Source organism: Ornithorhynchus anatinus, chromosome 9 (assembly GCF_004115215.2).
Source record: "Ornithorhynchus anatinus isolate Pmale09 chromosome 9, mOrnAna1.pri.v4, whole genome shotgun sequence".
Taxonomy (NCBI): Eukaryota; Metazoa; Chordata; class Mammalia; order Monotremata; family Ornithorhynchidae; genus Ornithorhynchus; species Ornithorhynchus anatinus.
The window spans coordinates 48,739,746-48,763,075 of record NC_041736.1 but is presented as its reverse complement, the minus strand read 5'-3'; the positions used below and the strand labels follow the sequence as shown (position 1 = coordinate 48,763,075).

Below are 23,330 nucleotides of genomic sequence, written 5' to 3'. Positions count from 1 at the left end.
GGGGTCAAAGAGAGGAGTGGAGAAGAAGAATTTGAGACAGCCAGTGCAGACAACCTGTTCAAGGAATTTAGAGAGAAACAGTAAGAGGGAAATGGGGTGATAACTGGAGGGAGCTACCAGGACTAACCTGCAGACTCTGCTGTGCAAGTGAGTTTTCAGTTATTCCCATTGCAGCCCAAGCTCTTTCAGTTCAGTGACCTCTTGGTTGTTAGAAGAGCTGAGTTCTAATCTGGTCTCCACCACTTATCTGTTGTCTGACGTTGGGCAAGTCGCTTTCCTGTGCCTCAGTTCCCTCATCTGCATAATGGGGATTCAGTGCCTGATCTCTCTCCTACTTAGACCTATTATATCTATCCCAGTAAAGCGTTTAATGAATACTTCAATTATTATTATTATCGGTTGTAACCTAAAACTGGGCACTACAGGTGGAAGAGAGATCTGTCTGATCTCTGAACCTGGCCTGGATCCAGCAGGGGGTTTGAATCTGGTGGCACCCTCAACGTTCCCTAGCATCGATCTTCAACTGTTCACTCTCCAAAGGCTTCTTCCCCACTGCTTCCAAACATGAGCTTTAAAACACTCCACCACCGCTTGCCCCCTCCTACTTCACCTTGCTTCTCTCCTACAACTCAGCCCACACACTTCGCTCCTCTAGTGCTAACCTTTTCACTGTGCCTCCATCTCTCCTGCCTCACCGCCGACCCCTCGCCCTCATCCTACCTCTGGCCTGGAACGTCCTCCTTCCTCAAATTTGACAATTATTCTCTCCCCCTTCAAAGGCACATCACCTCCAAGAGGCCTTCGCAGCCTAAGCCCCACTTTTCCTTAACTCCCACTCCCTTCTTCATTGCTCTGACTTGCTCCCTTTGCTCTTCCCCTTCTCCCAGCCCCAGGGTACTTATATACATATCTATAACTTTATTTGCAATGATGTCTGTGCCCCGCCCCCGAGACTGTAAACTTGGTGTGTGCAGGGAATGTGACTATTTATTGTTGTACTCTCCCAAGTGCTTAGTACAGTGTTCTGCATACAGTAAGCGCTCAATCAGTATGAATGAATGAATGTAGGGAGATGATCTGCCCACAGTGCACTCTGCCTAAATTCTTTTTAGCCAACTGCCTGTTTATCAGGGTTATTGTAGTTTGGGCAGAGTCTCTACTATTAATATGACAATCCTTCCCCTATTCTCCTCTCCTGCTCTGAAAACAAACTTAGACCCAGTTCCTGGCAAGACCTAAGCAGAGTAAGGAGATGAGGTTTGAAAGTACATGACGAAGCACAGGATTTTTTCTAATCTTATCCTCTTAGGCTGCAGGAGAGAAAAAAAATATGCAAAGTGGGGGTGAGGCGGGACATAGAGAAAAGCCATGCACTTCTGAAAACATCAGTTCCAACTACGTGCATTACTCACCTTATCTTAAGTGTTCCTGGAAACAACATCTGTACCATCACCACCCAAGAGTTATAAGGTTGAATCACCATAAGTTCTAACTCTGACTCAAGCCAGATCCCACCCCATCCCCTTCCCTCTGCCACAGTTTGAAAGCCAGGCAATAGAGGATTCTGGGATCTACATTTCCCAACTGCTTCTCCTCCCCAGCCCTTTGTCCCACATAAGGCACAAGAGAATCAGACCTAAAGGAAAGACAGGATTCAATGGCAAAATGGGAGATCTTCACAGATGCAATACTGGGGGACATTAGGAAACAGCCGGGGAAGGGAAACAGCTTGGAAGCAACATGGCCTAGTGGAAAGAGCCCGGGCCTGGGAGTTGGAAAACCTGGGTTCTAAGTCCAGTTCTTCCACTTGTCTGCTTTGTGACCTTGGGTAAGTCACTTGTCTTCTCTATACCTCAGTTTACCTCAGCTGCAAAATGAGGATTAGGAATGTGAGCTCCATGTGGGAAATGGAGTGTGTCCAACCTGATTAACTTGTATCCATCCCAGTGCTTAACTTACTATGTGGGTGACAAGTCGCGAGTGTTCAATAAATGCTATTGATTGAAATGAGGAGGAGGATCTGTATCTAGGAGACGCTCGGCACTCTTACTGTGTGGTGTTTATGAAGTGTTAGTGTTTAATATGGTGCTCTGCACACAGTAAGCACTCAGTAAATACTATTGACCAAGAGGTGAGTGGTGCTCTGAATTCATGTGACCTGATCGTTTGTATCTCTTTGGAAAAGATGTAGAAGACACTGTATAACTGAGGCAAGCTCATAGTAATAAAGGGTACATTCGGGGTAGTTTTCTCCATGTCAGGGATTTGGGGAATACTTTAGGGGAAAGTTTCCCCACTTCTCTGCCCTCATCACCACTATTTCCTAAGAATCCTTCTTCCTCCACCCCCAATTCCCACCATGCTGTTTCTTCATAACAGTAATTGTGATATTCATTACTGTACTAAGCACTGGGGTAGATACAAGATAATCAGGTTGGACACAGTCCCCGTCCCACATGGTGTTCACAGTTTAACAGGACGAGAGACCAGTTATTGAGTGCCCATTTTACAGAAGAAGAAACTGAGGCGTGGCGCATTTAAATGACTTGGGGGCAGGTGGTGAAGTCAGGATTAGAACCCAGACCACTAGGCCAGTGTTCTTTCCACTAACCCACGCTGCTTCTTAGAGTTGGCACGTGAGCTTGAAGTTGACTTTCTCTTGCATTCTCACTGCCATCTCTGTGCTAATTATTTTTCGATTCTTATTGTTTTCCTGAGGCATCTTGGTCCACGTATTTCTCACCTCATCTTCTGCTTCTCCCTTCCCTTCTCCATTTTCATTTAACTCGCTGATTGTCTTTCTTCTCCCAGTAGATGGCAGTATTCTGTTTTGTTTTCCTGTTGGGTATTTTGTTCCTGCGTAGACAGAGTGTTGGCAACGATTTCTCTGCCAAGTATGTCCCATTTTCACTAGATGTAGCTGTGGAGCAAGAGATCAAAGACAGAACTGGCCAAGTGTCTGGAGACCCTTCCCTCGAGGTCCAGGATTATAATAATAATAATAATAATGGCATTTGTTAAACGCTTCCTATGTGCCAAGCACCGTCCGTCCATCCCGGCGGGCGAGGAAGTTTGGACTGGATGGGAATATACCGTATCTGGTGTTTGAGGTCATTGATGATATTTTTTTTCCTCTCTGCTGAAGGTTGATTGGGACATTCGTTGTCCTTTTGCGGAAATGGCGGTTGTTATGAGACCTGATCTGGTGTGGACTGAAGTGTGTGAAGCATAAACTAAGATCAATCCTCAATCAGTTGTATTGAGCAGAGCGTGTAGTAAGCACCTGGGACAGTACAGTATGACAGAATTGGTAGACACGTTCCCTACCCCTAAGTCAGTCCAGTCGATCGGATTTGTCGGAGTTGACAGTCTAGAGGGGAGACAGACGGTAAGGCAGATTATGGGTAGAACACAAGTGCTGTGTGGCTGCGGGTGGGGTAAGCGAAGGGTACAAATCCAATAGCAAGAGCGACAAAGAAGGGAGAGAGAATAATGAGAATGAGAATTGAGAGTATTGAGTGCTTACTGGGAAATGGGTTATTTGGGGAAGGGCTGTTGGAGGAGATGTGCTTTTAATAAGGCTGTGAAGGTGGGGAAAGCGATGGTCAGTCAGATAGGAATGGGACGGAGGTCCAGGCCAGAGGTATGATGTGGGAGAGGGGTCAGAGGCCAGATAGAGGAGAGATCGAGTACATTGGATAGGTTGGTGTTAGAGGAACTAAGTGAATGTGCTGTGTTGCAGTAGGAAATCAGAGAAGAGGAGAAGCAGTGTGCCCTAGTGGATACAACTTGGGCTTGGGAGTCAGAAGGAACTGGGTTCTAATCCCAGCTTCACCACTTGTCTGCTGGGTGACCTTGGGCAAGTCACTTACCTTCTCTGTGCCTCAGTGGTCCCATCCGGGAAACAGGGATTAAGACTGTGAACACCATGTGGGACATTGACTGTGTCCAACTTGATAATGATGATGGTATATTAAGCCCTTACTTTGTATCTTGTATCTACCCCAGTGCATAGTACAGTGCCTGGCATACAGAATGTGCTTAATAAATACAATTAAAAATATAAAATAAGATAGAAGGGGCCAAGGTGGTTGACTGCTTTTAAACTAATGGTAAGGAATTTCTGCAGATGCAGAAAGATGGGCTAGGCATTCATTACAAGCAAGTACCATTGTAAATCATTTATTTGACAGGATTTCCCAGCACAACACTAGTCTTTTTGCTTCACAGGTAGAATCTCTATCCACCACAAAGGACTTCCCAGCTAATTAATTCTTGATTTTATGATGGTGCAGCCGAGTGATAACACAGTTACTTTCAAATTTCAGGCATTTGTTCCATATCCGAATTCAAAGTGAATGTCTTCTTCTTGATATCTGCCCATTGAGCAAGCTCCAGATTTGGAGATGGCACCACTGTGCCAAATCCCATCCTTATGCATGTGACAATTAGGCGGCGACATGGACTAGTGGAAAGACCACGGGCCTGAAACTCCAGAGCCCAGGGTTCTAATCCCACCACTTTCTCAGGCATGCTGTGTGACCATGGGCAAATCACTTGATCTCTCTGTGTCTCAATTTCCTTATCTGTAAAATGTAGATGAATTACCTGTCAATCTTCCCTCTTGGATTGTGAGTCCAGTGTGGGACTGGCACCTACCCTTACTAAATTTTAAGGTCCTTGTGGCAGGGATTAAAAATACCACCAGTATTCTATTTGCTTAGGAGAGTATAATAAAGTGACCTGCAATCTCGTCTGTTATATTGTTACGTTGTATTCTCCCAAGCATTCCATCGTATTTAATGAGTGTTTAGTGTGCGAAGAGCCCCTACTAAATGCTTGGGAGAGTACAATATAACAGAGTTAGCACTCAAGTTCCCTGCCCACAGTGAGCTAAAAGTCCAGAGGGGGAGACAGATGTTAACATAAATGAATTAAGGATATGTAAAATGAAAAGTAGTGTGGTCTAGAGGATAGAGCATGGCCTTGGGAATCAGAAGGACCTGAGTTCCGATCTCTGCTTTGCCACTTGTCTGCTGTATGACCTTGGGCCAGTAGCATAACTTCTCAGGTCCCTCATTTGTAAAAATGGGGATTAAGACTGTGAGTCCCATGTGGGACAGGGACTGTGTCCAACCTGATTTTCTTGTATCTATCTCAGTGTTTAGTACAGTGCCTGGCACATAGTGAGCACTTAACAAGTACCATAAAAAATGTACAACCCCACACACCCACACCCACACACTGAATTCCTGAACTAACATGGTCATAAACGTGGATAATGGCCCTTGGTAGCTCTGGTTGTTTAAAGCCACAGATTAACACATTCATATCAGAGGCTCCAGGTACTCTTCCTAGATTTACAAGAGGCAGGGAGGGTGTGGGGTCAGGAGCAGTACAAGAGCATGGAGGAACAAAAGAAATGAAGTTGGCCATGGAGACAGATTTCTTTCAAAAAATATTCCTACCCCTTGCAGACTGAATTAGAGGGTTTTGTAACTAAAGCCTGGATTCTAATTCCTGTCCCCCAAACCCATCTCACTTTTAGACGAGAGGTTCTTATTCATTTCACAGGAGCTTTGCTTGGAGAAGGGATGTGTGGAGCAGATGAATGTAAGGTTTTTGATCACTGAGTGTGGGGAAGCAATGAATGTTTGCTAAGTGGATGAACGGGGTCAATTGTCGGATTGCTTTTGTTTGCGCAGTGGGAACATGGTGGGGACAGCTAACATGTTATTAACTGGAGAAGGTCCAGAAGAGACCAGACACACAATTATCTAGAAGGTTGGAAAACAGACCCATGGAAGAAAAGCTAAAAGAATTGTTACTAGTGAAGACAGGGAGATAATGACAGGAGAAGCAATGTGGCCTATGGAAAGATCCTGGGCCTGAGAGTTTAGAGATCTGGCTTCAATGTTGGCTCTGCCACTTGTCCGCTATGTGACTTTGGGTAAGTTGCTTAACTTCTCTGTGCCTCAGTTTCATCATCTGAAAAATGGGGAGTAAATAACTGTTTTCCCTCCCCACAAGGCTGTGACCCCCATGTGGATCAGGAACTGTGCCTGACCTGATTATCTTGTAATTACCCCAATGTTTAGCACATAGTAAGTGCTTTATAAATGCCATGGTTATCATTACCATTATTAGAGTTATGAGAGTGTTCCTCAGGTGGGGTGAGTATTGTTCGTCATTCCACCAAAGGCAAGTGGGCGAGAAATGGCACTTCTGAACATACTGACATACACACACTGTTTAAGCACTAGCCCAAATTCAGTCAGGCAGTCAAGCGTATTTATTGAGCACTCACTGTTTGCAGAGCACTGTACTAAGCACTTGGGAGAGTACAGTATAACAATATAACAGACACATTCCCTGCCCACAGTGAGCTTACAGTCTAGCAGCTTGGGATCCAGAGTCCCACGGCCAGGAATGGAGAACAAATGAGAATATTCCGCAGCGTCTCGGTAGTTCCTAAGAAAAGAACTAGACTCACCCTCTCGGAATGGACTTTAAAATGCCGACATTGTAGTGCTTTTCGAGCTCACGGCACCTCTTCCACTTCTGCTCCTTCTTTCTTTCTTTTCATTATTTCAGTGTCTGTTTCCCTTGCTAGATTGTAAGTTCCCTGACCTCAAAGATTTATGCCTATTAACTCTATTGTACTCTCCCAAGCACCCTGCACACTGACGGCACTCAAGTGTTATTGACTGACAGCAAAAGGCATTTGGGCTAGACATGAAAATGGACTTCTTGTCTGTGACCCCCTGCAACAGGGTGGGCTCTCTTGGGAGCATGTAGCATAGTGCCTCACACACAGGAAGTTCTCACCAAATAGCATGATAATAATAATGCTTTGGAAGACCTGTCTAGAGAGGTTGTTCTCTCTCCTGGCTTAGTCGCTGTCCTGGAATGGATGGAGTGAGTGAACTCCCACAGAGCAACCCTATGATTCTGGGACCATCTTTGCAGGCTGTTTCCCATGTAGGTTCTTCCCCCTAATTGTGCTTTATGGCCTTTCCAAGTGAAATGGGGAAAAGAAGTGTGCTGTGTTTACAAGTACGGGCAGATTTTATAACCATAACCAAGGTATGTAAAGATTTACAACCCTGACCTCAAAGAACATGCAAATCTACAGCTTTCACCTGCAAAGTATACCTAAATATAAAATCCTATGAAGTATATGAAACCTTTTAAAAACCTGAAATGTATGTAAATGAACCCGCCTGATCCATGTAGACACATGGGCATATAAACCAAGCCATCGCCATATAACGCTGAAAGTTAAAACGTGACCCATGAAGTATATGCAAAGTTACAATCCATTGCCTTTCCCTTTTTAAACCCTCCCATACCTGGGATATATATTTAGGTAGAGATTCACTACCCAAGCGTAAAAAGAATTTATAAATGTCTCTAAGATGCACATAGGTTATGTGGAATATGACAAAGTTCTTAAACGATCTCATGATTTTATAAAATAGAGTTGCAAAAATTAATTTGGCCTACTAAATTTGCATTGATTCCACCTACATCGGCAGCCTTGATTTGCCTTTCCACCCGACTTACTGCTTTTTCTTTGCCCTCCTCAGCATAGCATGATAGAGCTAGACAAAATCTCACAGACTGCACTGTGCAAAGCACCCTTCCTCCAGGCAGGTGAATAAGAAAACTGTTCAAGATAAATGGGAGCCCAGTTTCCTTTAGGGATGGAGGCTTCACAATAAAATGTAGTTTATGCAAATTTTTTTTCTCCCGATAGTCAAGATGTGGTTTCTTATTTCCATCTTGTTTTTGTTTAAACCATTTTTTTTTGTTCGATCCTCAGAGATTACGGAGAACAAGGGCTTAGCTTCATCCCCATTAAACTCCTTCCCAGGCTTGAATCGCTAAATGGTATTGACTGAACATTTACTGTGTGCTGATCATTGTTTTAAACACTTGGAAAGAATTCAGTACAACCAAATTGTAGGCACATTTCCTCCTTACTGTTTAGAGGATGAAGAGAGTTGATCACTCCTTCCTTTAAATGGTATTTACTTTTTTTGTGTGTTCTATTTGTTAAGCTCTTACTGTGTGCCAGGCGTTGTTCCAAGCATTGGGGTAGATACAAAATAATCAGGTTGGAGTGAGCCCAGCTCTTACATGGGACTCTCATTCTTAATCCCCATTTTACAGATGAGGTAACTGAGGCACAGAAAGGTTAAGTGACTTGCCCAAAGTCACATTGCAGACAAGTGGCAGAGCTAGGACTAGAACCCAGGCCCTCTGACTCCCAGACTCATCTTCTTTCCACTAGATCATGCTCCTTCTCACTCCTTACCCTTTTCTTCTCTATACTAAATAACCCCAATTCCCATAACCTTTTCCTTCACTCTTCTGGACCCTCTATAGTTTTTCTCCATTCTCTAAAGTTTGGGTAAAAAACCTGAGTCTAATATCTATTAAGACTCTTACCCATGCGGAGTATTGTGGAAGATTCAGACTAAAAGAAAAATGGAATATATTCATTTTCATTAGATCTGCAGGACAAGTTTACATCATGTTTGCCCAGATTTGTTTAAGGCAGTGGATATGTGGACCAATACATAGTGCATTTTCCTGGCTGGTCTAATTAAAAAAAAAGTCAAAGAACATAGACTCTCTGATTATAAATGTCTAGAATAATGCTAAGAAATAATATTCATTCATTCAATCGTATTTATTGAGCGCTTACTGTGTGCAGGACACTGTAAAATTCGGGAACAAAGTACAATTCGGGAACAAATAGACAATCCCTACCCAACCATCAGTTGTTAAAAATATATCTTGTGCAAGACTCTCTTTACTATATGAATGAAATAACTGCCCTCATCTCCATCTGTTGAGGAAATGTTTAGTCTCTCAAAATGTATTCCAATGTGCACAGTTGTAATTCTTCCTTCTACTTCATGGGGTTCTTACTAAATTATTATACACTCTTAAACCCTTGTCTGTGAACACCATGCCGAATATATATATATATTCTGAATATATACAAATGGATAACTTTCTCTCAGAATGTACACATTGACTACAACCCATTGTCAGTTCAAGTTCGTACACACTGAAAACCACAACTAACCAATTATATGCAAATTTTCCACTCATTCCTCTGGTACATATCGAAGCAGGCAGCTCTCTTTTTCAATTTATAGTGTATACAAATGCTCAAACTCACCTTCCATGAGTATACATTCATAACACAACTGAAGCCATACATTTTCACTAAATTTATATATTTACTAAAGTACTAATCGAAGAAAAATATCTTCCCATCCAAATGTTTACAACTGGTAACTGTCCACTGAGCAGATTCAACATGGACTGTTTTTTTTACTAAGGAAAATTTCTTTCAAAATTCAGTTTCTTATTTTTTCCCAGTATCAGATTTCTACTTCAAAATGCCTTCCTCCATTCTTAGTATACTGGAATTTTAACTCTTGTCCCAAGGACCATACCTATCCCCACATGCTTCATGTACATGGTTCTACAATGAAGGAAGCCACTTAAAGGTTGGAAAACACAGAATGGGTAATGATCCCTCATTTTAGTACCTTTTTATGGTAATTGTTAAACGTTTACTATTTGTTAAGCACTTAACTATGTGCCAAGGCACTGGACTAAGCCCTGGGGTAGATACAAGATAATTGTGTTGGACACGGTCCCTGTCCTACATAAAGCTCACAGACTTAATCCTCATTTTACAGATGAGGTAAGTAAAGCGACTTGTCTATGGTCACACAGCAGACAACTGGAGGAGCCAAGTTGAGAACCCATGTCCTTCTGACACCCATGCTCTTTCGGCTAAGCCGTGCTGCTTCTCACTTCCTGCCTGTCTTCTGTTGCCTTTGTAATACTGGATGCATCGTGAGTTAGCCACAGACTAGTCCACATCCATAATCTCCTCTTCTCTGAGGGTGCCTCATATTTTATGAACCTCTTAACCTGCAGATTGATTGTAGGAGACCAAAAGGTTAATCCTGAATGGATTTAGCCAGTGATTTAGTGTTGAAAGAAACCCCCTTTAGGTCTATGATGTGCCGTCTTTTCTGCCGGGCTGGGAGTTGTGAGCCATATTTGCTAAGAAGAGGGATTGGAGGTTGGGAGTGAGGACTACATTAAGCTGACTGTGAGTGAGCAGACTCAGCTGTATAGCCGTGGTCTGACACCAAACTGCCTTTGGTTCTATTCTTAGGCTTGGTCGTTGCATTATCCCCTTAAACTGTGAGCTCGTCCTCTAAACTGTCCTCTCTAAAATTGAGTCCTGCATTAAGCTCTCAGGACTCGGTAACTGTCCAACGACTTGAGTCGCATCATGGCCCATGAGAAACAGTGTGGCCTAGTGGGAAGAGTATGGGCCTGGGATTCAGAGGACCTGGACCACCCCCGCCACTTGTCTGCTGTGTGATCTTGGACAAGTCACTTAACTTCTCTGTGCCTCCATTTCTTCATTTGAAAAATGGGGATCAAAGCTATGAGCCCCGTGTGGGACATGGACAGGGTGCAACCTGATTAGGTGGTATCTAATAATTCTATTAATAAGTGTGGTATTTGTTATCTCTTACTATGTGCCAGGCACTGCACTAAGGCAAGGGTGGATACAAGATTTTCTGAAGGAGAAGTGAAAAATGCTTCTGCTAAAAATGTTAATCTTACAACCATCTCAAAATTGCTGTGATTCAAAAGTTCTGAAAAGAATATCCTCACCAAGTCTCAAGAGTTGTGAAATTTTCACATTTTCACCAGCTGCTATAGGCACTCTGAAGAGCGTCTCTCTCTCTCAAGATAGGGCCAAGCTGAGGAGCCAGCAGGCAGCATTCTACCAACCTTGTCTTTCCTGCTATGCTGCCTTAGGCCTTGAGCTTGTCCCCTAGAACAGAAACTCTTCCTGCTGGAGCTCCAGATTGGGAGGGAAGAGGCGACAATGTGCTCTGCAGGAGAAGAGGGTATGGTGTGACAAACTTCTGGATCAGATGTGTCACCTCTAGTAATCTCCAACCCTCCTTTTCCTCCCGAAGACCTTTCTTCAAGTCATATATTTTCCTGGATTAACCAATATCATTCCTGTAGACCCTAAACTCCTTGTGAGCAGGGATTATGTCTACCATCTGGGTTGTATTACACTTTGCCAAGCACTCAATACAATGATCTGCTCACAGTAAGCGCTCAATAAGTACCATTGATCAATAGCATAGACTGGTAGGCTGAAAATGAGTTTAGGGGAGTGGGGCTCCTGCCCAAAACACTGTCATTGAGCAGCAGGGTGATCTGGAGAAAGATAAATGATCTCTTCATGCCTTGATATAATGAGGATAAAAGCTGCCTTCTCCTTTCCTCCCAGCAATACCTAAAAGTTTCATAGGTGAAGCTTCTTTTCCAGGAAGAAAGGAAAATCCTACCTGGGGAAACTCCCACAACTCTGCCGGGCTCTTTCCTGGAGGATCAGACTTTGATTCTTCACCGTGTCTTAGGGCAAAAAGCATGTTCGATGGTTGTCTCACTTTTCCGCCCAAGAATGAGAGCTGCAGGAAGGGAGGGCTGTTGAGTCCCGCACAAAAGGAGAACGTTTAAGTCCTTAAGGACACAGTCTCCCATTAGCACCCAGAGAATGAATAGGGGAAACTCCCATCCCTTGAAATGGGAGTAACCTGCGAAAATCCCCAATGTATCAATGGGGTACAGTCAACTGAATGGAATGTTTGAAGAGATGATCCGATCTGATTGACTGCCATATGTAGGGCATGCCTTTTATAATAAATAATAGTGCTCTTCGATGCTACTTTTTTCCTTTTTAGGATGAAATTACAATAACAGTTCATTTCCTCAGGATTAACAGCCATTTGAGGTGAATGGCCCTGAGGCTAACCAACTTCTCTCAACCGGTCATTAAAATCCCAGGAAATGACCTTCACCTTTGTTCACTCCCTTGCATAGAATTCCTGTTTCTTCGAATCCAACATCTCTGACGTCCATCGACGAAGCTTGCCCTTCGACAGAGTCGAGATCTTCCCCTTTATATCCAGAAAGGCAAAGATGGAAGCAAAGAACTGGCTCGCTAGCCGGATCTCTCCCACTGTTTCACATCTTGAGTCATCGTTATAATATACTAAATGACTCAAATGAGTCTGATCATGTCCAGGTAAAGTAGTGAGGAGGATACGGAGTATGACTTGCACGAGGACATGAAATGCCAGGGGGATGGGTATAATCAGCATGGAGCGGGAGCCAAAAAGAGTGGGTGGAGTCGAGTGGCACATGCTAGGGATTCGCAAGTGTTTACTCTCGTTTGCTGCCCAGTTATATTTGACCTCTGTGGGTTGGCACGGCGGCGATCTATTGCATTCTCGCTCCTTTAATTGCTCAGGGAACAGACGAGGGCTTTGAAAAATCCAAAATGATTGTTTGGGGTCATCAGTCATGCTCTCTTACTACAGTACTGATGTTCGGAAACACAGGCTGAATTGTTTTGGACACACGATCCATTTATTTAGCTAGGCACAAGTGTGTGTGTGTGTGTGTGTGTGTGTGTGTGAGCATGTATGTTTGTTTTTCTGAGAGCCCTGACTTGTACTGCACCCATGAGTGCCCAGGGAACACTGCCTTCTTGGGTCAGACTGGGAACAGAAGGGCAAGAGTCCCGGTTTCAAGATTCTACTACTCCCTCCCCCCCGCCCCCCTCCCCCCGACTCAGTAGGTGAATAGAAGCAACTCAGTTTATCCTGAAAGACTGGGATGCCATAGCTCTTCGTTATGGTAGATAATTATTTGCAAAGTTCACTGAAAATCTGGCTAAAATCCTTCTGTCCTGGTACCACAACGTATTTCAGTTTCTTGTTTAGCCTCCTGTCTTGTGTAAGCTTATTAGGAAGCATGAACTGCCAACCACTCTCTAGAACACTCATCAGTTCCCCACACTCCAAGTTACACACGGTGGGGGAGAATCATTCACATCATTTTGTATCTATGTGTGAGGAGAACTGATAAATAAAATAAATAAATAAATTGTGGTATTTGTTAAGCGCTTACTATATGCAAAGCACTGTTCTAAGCGCTGGGGGATACAAGGTGATCAGGTTGTCCCACGTGGGGCTCAGTTTTTTAATCAGCGTGGCTCAGTGGAAAGAGCACGGGCTTTGGAGTCAGGGCTCATGAGTTCGAATCCCAGCTCTGCCACTTGTCGGCTGTGTGACTGTGGGCAAGTCACTTAACTTCTCTGTGCCTCAGTTCCCTCATCTGTAAAATGGGGATTAAGACTGTGAGCCCCACGTGGGACAACCTGATTCCCCTATGTCTACCCCAGCGCTTAGAACAGTGCTCGGCACATAGTAAGCGCTTAACAAATACCAACATTATTATTATTATTATTATTATTAATCCCCATTTGACAGATGAGGTAATTGAGGCACAGAAAAGTGAAGTGACTTGCCCAAGGTCACACAACTGACTAGCGGCGGAGCCGGAATTAGAACCCGTGACCTCTGACTCCTTAGCCCGCGCTCTTTCCGCTGAGCCATGCTGCTTCTCTAACTGATGTTAACTGTGCTAACTGATGTTAGCATAGGCTGTATTCCCGGCACTGGTTGACATAGGGTGGAGAGGAGAAAATGTACCCCTCTTGCACACTTATCCTTATGCGGGGACAAGGACTGTGACTCTGAAAGTGGCAGCTGTTTCCCTGGTGGGGATGCTCAGTGTCCACAAACTCTCCCAGGCTAGGGTTGGGGCGGGGGGAGATATCAAGTGTGACTCTATGGTTCTCTGGATGGACTCATTGGTTTTAATCTCAGGAAGAGGGGGCGTTGAACACAGCTGTTCACATTTTGGGGTATTCATTCAATAGTATTTATTGAGTGCTTACTATGTGCAGAGCACTGTACTAAGCGCTTGGGATGAACAAGTCGGCAACAGATAGAGACAGTCCCTGCCGTTTGACGGGCTTACAGTCTAATCGGGGGAGACGGACAGACAAGAACAATGGCAATAAATAGTCAAGGGGAAGAACGGGGTATGGAGCTGGTCCTTTATAATGTGACCAGAAATCAGTTCATTTTAGCTGGTAAGAGAGGGGAGGTTTGAGCCCAAGGTGGGGGGTGGGGTGGGGTGGGGCAACCATAGGTGGGAAGAGGTGGAGGGGCTGGGGAGGGAGGTGAGAGAGGGAAGGGGGAGCAAGAGAATGGGGGGAAAAAGGGGAAGGAGAAATGGAGATAGGCAAAGAGTGAAAAAGTGGAAGAAGAAATGACGGATGGATGGGGAAGGAGGGGAGGATCCTTACCTCCACCAGTGGATCCACTACTAGCTAGCAAGTCCCACCGTCCTCCACCGCCTGAGCCTTGTGCAACCTAGTGGCTAGAGCACAGGCCTGGGAGCCAGAAGAACCTGGGTTCTAAACCCAGCTCTGCCACTTGTCAACTGTGTGACCCTTGGCAAGTCATTTAACTTCACTGTTCCTCAATTACCTCATCTATAAAATGGAAAGTAAGACAGTGAGCCCTATGTGGGACAGAGACTCTGTCCAACCCGATTTGCTTGTATTCATCCCAGTGTTAGTATAGCACCTGACACATAGTAAGAGCTTAACAAATATTATTATTATTAGGAGACCCCACTGTGGTCCAGACAGAAAAGCCTGGGCACAGAAAAGCCTGGGCCACTAGATCTGAACTCCCACTCCTCAAAACCTATCTCATTCTTCTCCCTCTACAACCCAACTCACATATTTTACTCCTCCCAAGTCACTCTACTTACTGTGCCTTGTTCTTGTCTCTCTCACATCCAACTTGTTTGCTCGTGCCCTCTCATCTGCTTGAATTCCTTTTCCTTTCGCTTCTTGAAGATCTCTGTTCTCCCCATTTCAAGGTCTTTCTGAAATCACAAATCAGGGCCTCCCTGATTAATCTCTCATCTCCATGACTTCACCAACAATGATGACTTCAACATTTTACATCATCTAAGCACCTGGGTGCTACTCACCCCACCCTCCCCTGTTGCACTTATGCACTTATTTTTATATTGTATTGTTTCCCCCTAAACTGTAATTCATTTTAGTGCCTGTCTCCCTGGCTAGACTGTTAGCTGGTTGAAGGCAGGGATCATATCTACCAACTTTATTAAACTCTCCCAAGTGGCTTCAGGTAAGTGTGAGTGCTCAGTAAATACTATTGTTTGATCAGTTGCCTAAGTGTACAGAAATGGCAGAAAAAGAATGTTGGTTTCTGCTCACAGGACATCTCAAAAATAACTGATTGGGAGAAGCTCCTTGAGGCAAATTTTTATCAGTCTTTCTAGATTTCTGCTTGAGAAGTACCAGCATGCAAAAGGACATTCATTTATTGATTTATTTATTGTGCTATTTGTTAAGCACTTACCATGTTTTAAGCACTGATTTAAGTGCTGGAGGAGACAGATACAAGTTAATCAGGTCGGTCAAAGTCCCAGTCCCACATGGGGCTCACAGTTCAAGTAGGAGGGAGGCCAGGTAGTGAATCCCCATTTTTCTGAAGAGGAAACTGATGCACAGAGAAGTTAAGTGACTTGCCCAAGGTCATACAGCAGGCAACTTTTCTCCAATCTCTTTTTCTTTCTGTTAATCATTTTATATCTGCTCCCCTCAATAGATAGTTCCTAAAGGGCAAGGAATGTGGGTTTTTTTAAACTGTATCGTTCTTTTCAAATAAAATGTTAATATTTATTTTAATTAAATTAACATCCTGGTTCATTATGAAGCATTAATAGCTCAAAGAACTTGGGATCCTTTTCAATCCATTAGAATTTAGAATTCTATATTCAGTTTTCTGGGATAACCATAGATTATTGAATCTCAACTTCTGAGTTATGAAGAAACATCTGCAAGTGAGGAGAATTGCTGCATGCCATTTGACCTACAGTGATGATGATGATAAATGTGGTATTTGTTAAGCACCTGCCATGTGCCAAGCACTGCATCAAGCAACTGGAGTAGATACATGCTAATCAGGTTGGACTCAGTCCTTGTCCCTCATGGGGCTACTAGTCTAAGTAGGAGGGAGAACAGGTACTCGATCCCCATTTTGCAGACCAGATTTCTACTCTAATGTCATAGAAGCAGAATCAGCAAGGAGGATCCAAATCTGCACTGGAGAATCCCAACCCAGGCGAATGTGAAATCACAGTCGGTTGACGTTTCCCCTTCACTAATGCACCTCAGGGATAGGACACTTTAAGCAGTTTCTCAAATGGCCCAGGGAACAGCAGGCTTGGAGGAGGTGAGGCTTCTGGGGGTGGGGCCAGTGATCAATCAACGGTATTTATCGAGCACTTACTGCGGGCCGAGCACTGTACTAGGTGCTTGGGAGTGTCCAATATAACAGAGTTGGTAGACACTTTCCCCGCCCATAATGAATAGTGTTCTAAGTATGAGGAAGAGAAGGGAGAAAAACAGAAAACGGGGCCAAAGAGAGTGAAAGACAAGTTGGAGGGAGAAAGAGAGGAATAGAGGCTGAGACAGGAGAGAAAGGCGTACCGTAAGCAGAGAAAAGCACCCACACAGAGGGAAGACAAACACACATTCACACACACACATATTTATATAGATATATTCATGTGTATATATATATATATATACATCAATCCACAGATAATTCCCAGTTATACATATTTGCATACATTTCACACAAGGTATGCAGGTATATCAGAGACAGGCCTAATTATTTTCACATGCACAGATATGCAGACTTACATTCCTAGGCAGGCACAGACTCCCAACCTCACATTGACAACCACACTCACCCACCTGGACAGGCTTAGCATGAAGCAGAGTCGAAGGGGTGGGAGACAAAGAGGAAGAGGCAGCACAGGAGGACACGCGGTTTCAGCGTGACTGGCTCCTCGGTATTCCAGCTGCTTCTCTTGGCTCAAAGTTCAGCCCTTATCTGAGGTTGGCAGGGCTGGAAAACCAGGGTGGAAAGTCCGGGAAGCCAAGGGCCACGGTTGCATCAGTCACCTGTTGCTCTACCTTACTTGAGCAGCTTCAGCTCACTGCTGCTACAGCTCCTCAGGCATCTTGCTGTGGCCGTTACCAGCTGCTGGGCTTGTGCCCTTCCTGCAGGCTTTCTTTCATTCAATCGTATTTATTGAGCACTTACTTTATGCAGAGCACTGTATTGAGCACTTGGAGAGTACAATATAACACTAAACAGACACATTTCTTGCCCACAACGAACTTACAGTCTTGTGGATGCCAGGACCAGGGTGCACAAGCAATACAAGATATTCCTGGCGGAAGTAATCACTCTTTGGGTACCATGAATCATTCACCTGTATTTATTAAGCACTTACTGTGTGCAGAGCACTGCGCTTAGAGCACTTTACTAAGCACTCAGATGGCCAGCCACCTGTGTTGGTCACTCCCCTCTTATGACCGGAAATACTCTTCCTGCTCGCCCTCATTTGATCCTGCTGCTTGACAGAAAGGACTTTGACCCTTCCCACTCTGTGAGTCTCCCATAGCACCTAGTGCTGTGTACATAGTTGGTCATTTGTATTTTCTGGGTGTTTACTATGTGCAGAGCACTGTACTAAGCACTTGAGAGTACACTATAATGGACACATTCCCTGCCCACAGCAAGCATAATGTGCTCAAAACAGATCATCAAAGGAGAGATTGTTCCACTCTCAAATAGGAAATTGCAGGAAAGAAAGGGGGTAAAATGGCAGGAATTAGGCTTAGGAATTTATATTAATGTCTGTCTCCCCTTCTAGACTGTGAGCTGTCTACCAACTCTGTTATTCTACTCTCCCAAGCACTTAGTACAATGTTCTGCACACATTAAGCACTCCATAAATATGATGGATTGATATAACAGACCACCACTGTCACCTTCAAAGACATTAAAATCACATCTCTTTCAAGAGGCCTTCCCCAATTAAGTCATCTTTTCTTTTACTCCCCCTCCCTTCTTCATTGCCTAAGCACTTAGCACATGATATTCACCCCACCTTCAGCTCCATAACATTTATGTACATGTCCATCATCTATTTTAATCCGTGTCTTCTTATCTAGACTGTTCCCTTTTGGACAGGGAACATGTCTGTGTATACACTACCAAGCTCTTAGTACGGTACTCTGAACCCAGTAAGCGCTCAGTAAATGCCACTGTTTCTTCTAAACTGTGAGCCCATTGTAGGCAGGGATTGTCTCTATTTATTGCTAAATTGTACTTTCCAAGTGCTTAGTATAGGGGCTCTGTACACAGTACGCACTCAATAAATATGATTGAATGATTCCCTTCCCTGACAATTAAGCTCTTCGTATTTTTTTTTAATGATATTTAAGTGCTTACTATGAACTAAGCACTGGGGTAGATACAACTTAAACAGGTTGGACCCAGTCCATGGGGCTCACAGTCTTAGTCCCCATTTTACAGATGAGGTAACTGAGGTACAGAGAAATGAAGTGACTTGCCCAAGGTCACACAGCAGATATGTGGTGGAGCCGGAATTAGAACCCAGATCCTTCTGACTTCCAGGCCCATGCTGTAGCCACTAGTCCATGCTGCTTCTCTATGCTCTTGGCCACTTCCTCCTTTTGAAATATAAACCCAGAGATTGGGGGAACTGATCAGTGTCATCATCATAAAAAACATGATATACTTGAAAAGTGATCCCTTACTTTTCTCTTCTTTTCTAGGCCACTTCAGTTCTTTTTTTAGTATTTCCTTTCAAAACTATTCTCCATCCACATAATCATATCTCCTCTCTGGACTCTGCTCAGGGCCTCCCCATCTTTTTGAAAGTACAGCTGCCCAGACTGGAAACGATGGCAGTATTCTTCCTGTGACCTGTTCCAGAATCTAAATCTGGAGGAGTTGAGGGTACCCTGCAGGGAGATCTCCTTTGTTGAGGCATTGTGGTCCCTTTAGCTGACTTGGGGACAGGAACCTGAACCTCTCTCTCAGCTCTTGACCCTAGGTTGGTTCTGGGCTCTGGTTTACAGTGAATCAGCCTAGTCCTAGAATGGAAATGGGAAAAATATAGGTCACATCTGACATGTCATTATGTTTGATCTGGCCACTATTAAGCCTGGCAAAAATAAAAATATTTGTAATTCCATCATTATGCATGAGAATCCCTGTGTTAAATTTATCAGCATGTTTATAAGTCTTGAGAATTTATATGGAAATGACATATGAAGGGGTTTTTTAAGGCAATTTTTAAAATTACTCAGTGCAACTCGATTCTGCTAGAGCACATGTTTTCACTATGAGTTTTGTCTGGAAGGTGACAGCAGAATTAAGGAGAGTTCTTGTTGACCTGGATAAAGTGTGATGTAGGTCAGAAGAAATTCTTCCTCTTAGAGACCATGGCATGGGACCCAGAGAAAGTACCAAGGCATAAGAGATAAGTGTCTGTCCTGCTTCCAAATCCCCATCTCTACCCTAGAGCAACGGTATGGTGCTACTTTCTTCAGATAAACTTTAGGAAAATCAGTTATTTCATTTTAATAGTAGTAGTAAATGTGGTGCTGATGTGACTCAGGAGATAAGAATTAATTGGGAAGACTTGTTGGAGGAAGTGGGGTTTTAAGAGGGCCTTGAATATGGGGAGATCCTCAGGTTGTCAGATCTATGTAGGGAGGGAGTTCACTTTGGCAAACGCTGTCAGTGAGGAGATAGAGGTGGAAGAGTTGAGAGATAAGGTTCCATCAGAAGGTTGGCTTGGAAGGAATGAAGAGAGTGAGCTGTTGTGAAGTGGGTAAAGAGAACAGATATGTAAGGTGGGGTGAGATGGTGTAGAAGCCTTAAAGCTGACTGTGAGCAGTCTTTGATGTGGAGAGAAATGAAAAGCAAATGGAGGTTTTTGAGGAATGGAGGGGTTTGTGATGAGCAAATAATAATCATAACGGTATTTGTTAAGCGCTTACTATGTGCCAAGCACCGCAAGTACTGAATAGAAGTCTAGGAATCAGGGGACCTGGGTTGTAATCCTAGTTCCACCCCTTCCTTGCTGTGTGACTTTGGACAAGTAACAACTTCTCTTTGCTTCAATTTCCTCATCTATAACATGGGGATTCAACATCTGTTCTCCTCCTACATAGACCAAACCTCATGTGGGACAGGGACAGTATCTGACCTGATTAATTTGTAACCATCACAACACTTAGTTCAGTGCTTGGCACATAGTAAGTGCTTAACAAATGCTATTATTATTACTGTTACAATTGTTATTATTGTTATGAGAAGCTGGAATTGGGGAGGCCAGTGAGAAAACCTGTACAAGAGTCTAGATGCAATGTGAGTTTAGACCAATGAGGTAACTATTTGGTTGGAGATAAATTTGCAGGATTAGGACAAATTACAAAGCAATCTCTGCTTTCCAGACAAGAGAAGAGTGAGTGTGTAGTCTCCCCTGGCAGTGCAGCTGCTGAGCCAACAAGCTGCATGTTCAGATTTGTTAAAGCTGGGTTACCATGCTCTCAGATCCTGACCCACGGTGATCTCTCCTAAACAGTCAGACCCGCAGCACCAGCCTTGTAGGTCAACGGGGATTGTACAGACTGAACTGATGATGCCTCTTGACCCTAACTGCTGGCCTCAAGCGTGCCCTGTGCAACCCCGATCAAGGACGGCATGCAGGATGACCTGTCTAGAGGCTTTTAATGAGAGGCCAAATGAAGATGGACAACGCTTCCCCTCGGTTCTTAGCCCGGTTTACCACTTTCCTGACATTATTTAAAGATGACTCTTGATCCTTATCGCTCTGACACCTGCCTTCTAAACAATGTCAAGTACTTTCCTCGTGTAATCGATCGTCCTTCCTCCCAACACCCGGGAGATGGATGGATGGTAAATAGTGAGTTTTCATACCTTAGAATACTTCCCCGTGTTCAGTGCCCATAATGGAGGAGAGTGAATACCAGAGTTAGAGGTCAGGTCAAAAGAGGCTGTCCAGAGGGCAGACGTTGTTAGAGGCGGGGCTGGGGGTAGTCTCTTATACAGGAGAAAAAAGCCAAAAGGTCACTTGCCGGCACTTTCTGGGAAGAGATGCGGTCACAGCAGCAGCACACAGAAGCTTAACCCAACCCTCCTAGCAGGCTTCGCGCTTTATAACTCACCAAATCTTCCCAACTGGAATGTAAAGCTAGAGTCGAGCCAAGGAACTGTTAGCAATGAGTGAGAGTTAATGGATCAATCTGCTGTGTCTTGTCAGTGCTTTTACTGCTGACTTCTGGAATGTGTTTGATGAAAAGAAAGCAACTTCTTGAGACAGAAGATACAGATGTAGCATGTTGAGGTTAGGACCTACAGGAACAATAAACCAATGTTATCAGTGTTTCATTTTCCTAGCACTTCGTGCCAAAGCTGACAATAGAATAGAAAGCATTTCTTTTTTTAACTAGTACCATCCGTTCTTATGATTAACTATTGACTTGGTTTCTCTCCGGAAACACTCATGGTCCTGGTAGGTTCGTGTTTGATTTGAAGTCTGGATGCAAGTCCCCTTTAAGGAATCTGGATGGTATATGGGTATGTTGTTAGTTCTAGAAGCCCACTGGAGTTCTTAAAAATTCAATCAATTTGTAATTTTTCCGCTAGATTCAGGATGTCCAAGTTTGGCTGCCCTTTCCATTAATCACACTTTTGAAAACAATGCCTCCCCTGAGACTTTTCCAAGGACCATATGATTTGCATATTACTACATAGATTGGGCCATCTATTCTCAGTCGATTTTCAGGGGAAAATTTTAATTATGCTGCCCCCCAAATCATTTTTGAGATTTTCCTTCTTCTGCCTTTCATAAGCGCAAATTCTTTGCACTAGAATTGAGCAGCAAAGATCCTGGGACATGGGACAGACAGAGAGTGGCTGGGGAGAAGGCTCTTGAAAATCTCCACTCAGACTCTGTTTGAACACTAGAGAACCTTGGGCACAAGAGCTGAAACTAAACTATGTTGACACGAAAAAAATAAATCTCTATATTTCTTAATAGCCCTAACTAAATCTCACACGATGGCCATCCAGTATTAGGTGGAATTGATACGTGTGCAGGTATTTTTGTTATAATGTGCAAAAATCATTCTTGAGGAATCCTGTTTTGGGAAAATTGAATTGCAGGAGCCATTGATTCAATGGGAAGTAATGGGGAGATGGTTTGGAGATACCACATTATTGATTTTTTTTTCTAAATTACTATACTATTGTCATGGCCAAGATCCTTCAGAGCAAGGACCATGTTTACTAACTCTCTTTTACTTGGCCAAATTCTTAGTTCAGTGACTTGGACCTAGTAGACACTCAGTAAATTAGATTGATTCATTCATGGAATTGCATTTACCAAGTGCTTAACTGTGTGCAGAGCATTGCACTAAGTGCTTGGAAGAGTACAATACACTAAGATATTGTTTTTCTCTCTTTCCAGTCCTTTGCTTTGCTCCATTAAATCCTGTAAAATTACAAAAGCGCAGAGAAATGCAAAATACCATCACCACACAGTATATCAAGCTGGGAAGCAAGCTGGGAAGCTTAATATCACATCCTGGCCGATGTCACGTACGTGTACCCGACTATTTCTTCCTACATCCAATCTCAACTTGTGACAACTTGTAGGTCACATCATGTCCAGAACAGATGCGAAGTATTTCCTAATTCTTCTATCATGTTTTATCCAAGTTTTGTAATGAAAGTTTGTGTTAGGTTAGAGCAGAAAGAACTACTCATATCACAAGCCGGCACCATACCATTCACTGTGCTGATGCAAACATAGCATATTTTCTCTGGAAGATTGAGCCTTTGTATGAGTCTTTGACTACTATAATTTCTAGCAGCTTCCCAGGGATTGCTAGCAGGCCTCTTGGACTATTTTTTTTTTAATATAGTATTTGTTAAGCACTTACTATGTGCCAGACATTGTATTAAGTGCTGGAGTAGATACAAGGTTGGACACAGTCCATGTCCCACGTAGGGCTCACAGTTTTAATCCCCATTTTACAGATGAGATAGCTGAGGCACAGAGAAGTGACTGCCCCAGGTCACACAGCAGACAAGTGGCAGAGCAAGGACTAGAATGCAGGTCCTTCTGCCTCCCAGGCCCCTGCTCTATCCACTAGTCACACTGCTTCTCTAGTTACCGAAGGCAGCACTTGGGTGGATTCAGGCAATGAGAAAGGTCGACGTATCCTTGGTAACTCAGGCAGGATGCTCAAGGAGGGCCATGGGGGCAGGTTTAGTGGTACATGCTGTAATTCCCAAAAAAGAATAATCTGTCCTTTATCTTCAAAAATGTTCGGTTCATGTCTCCCCACTCCTCAAGAACCTCCAGTGGCTGCCCATCCACCTCCA

General features: G+C 43.7%; 2 long non-coding RNA genes across 2 annotated transcripts in view; one reads left to right on the top strand and one right to left on the bottom strand.

Annotated features, from left to right (window-relative positions):
- The window catches only part of LOC114814203, a 70,238-nt gene extending 57,521 nt beyond the window's left edge, over window positions 1-12,717 (top strand). The window contains exon 3 of the long non-coding RNA XR_003761950.2: window positions 11,953-12,717. This is a non-coding gene — a long non-coding RNA (uncharacterized LOC114814203). The remainder of the gene's footprint in view (window positions 1-11,952) is intronic.
- Window positions 11,359-16,863, bottom strand: LOC114814202. The gene is made up of 3 exons (XR_003761949.2): window positions 16,787-16,863; window positions 14,764-14,880; window positions 11,359-11,540 (listed from the first exon to the last, which is right to left on the bottom strand). It is a non-coding gene; the product is annotated as an uncharacterized LOC114814202 (long non-coding RNA).
- Between the last annotated feature and the right edge of the window lie 6,467 nt (window positions 16,864-23,330).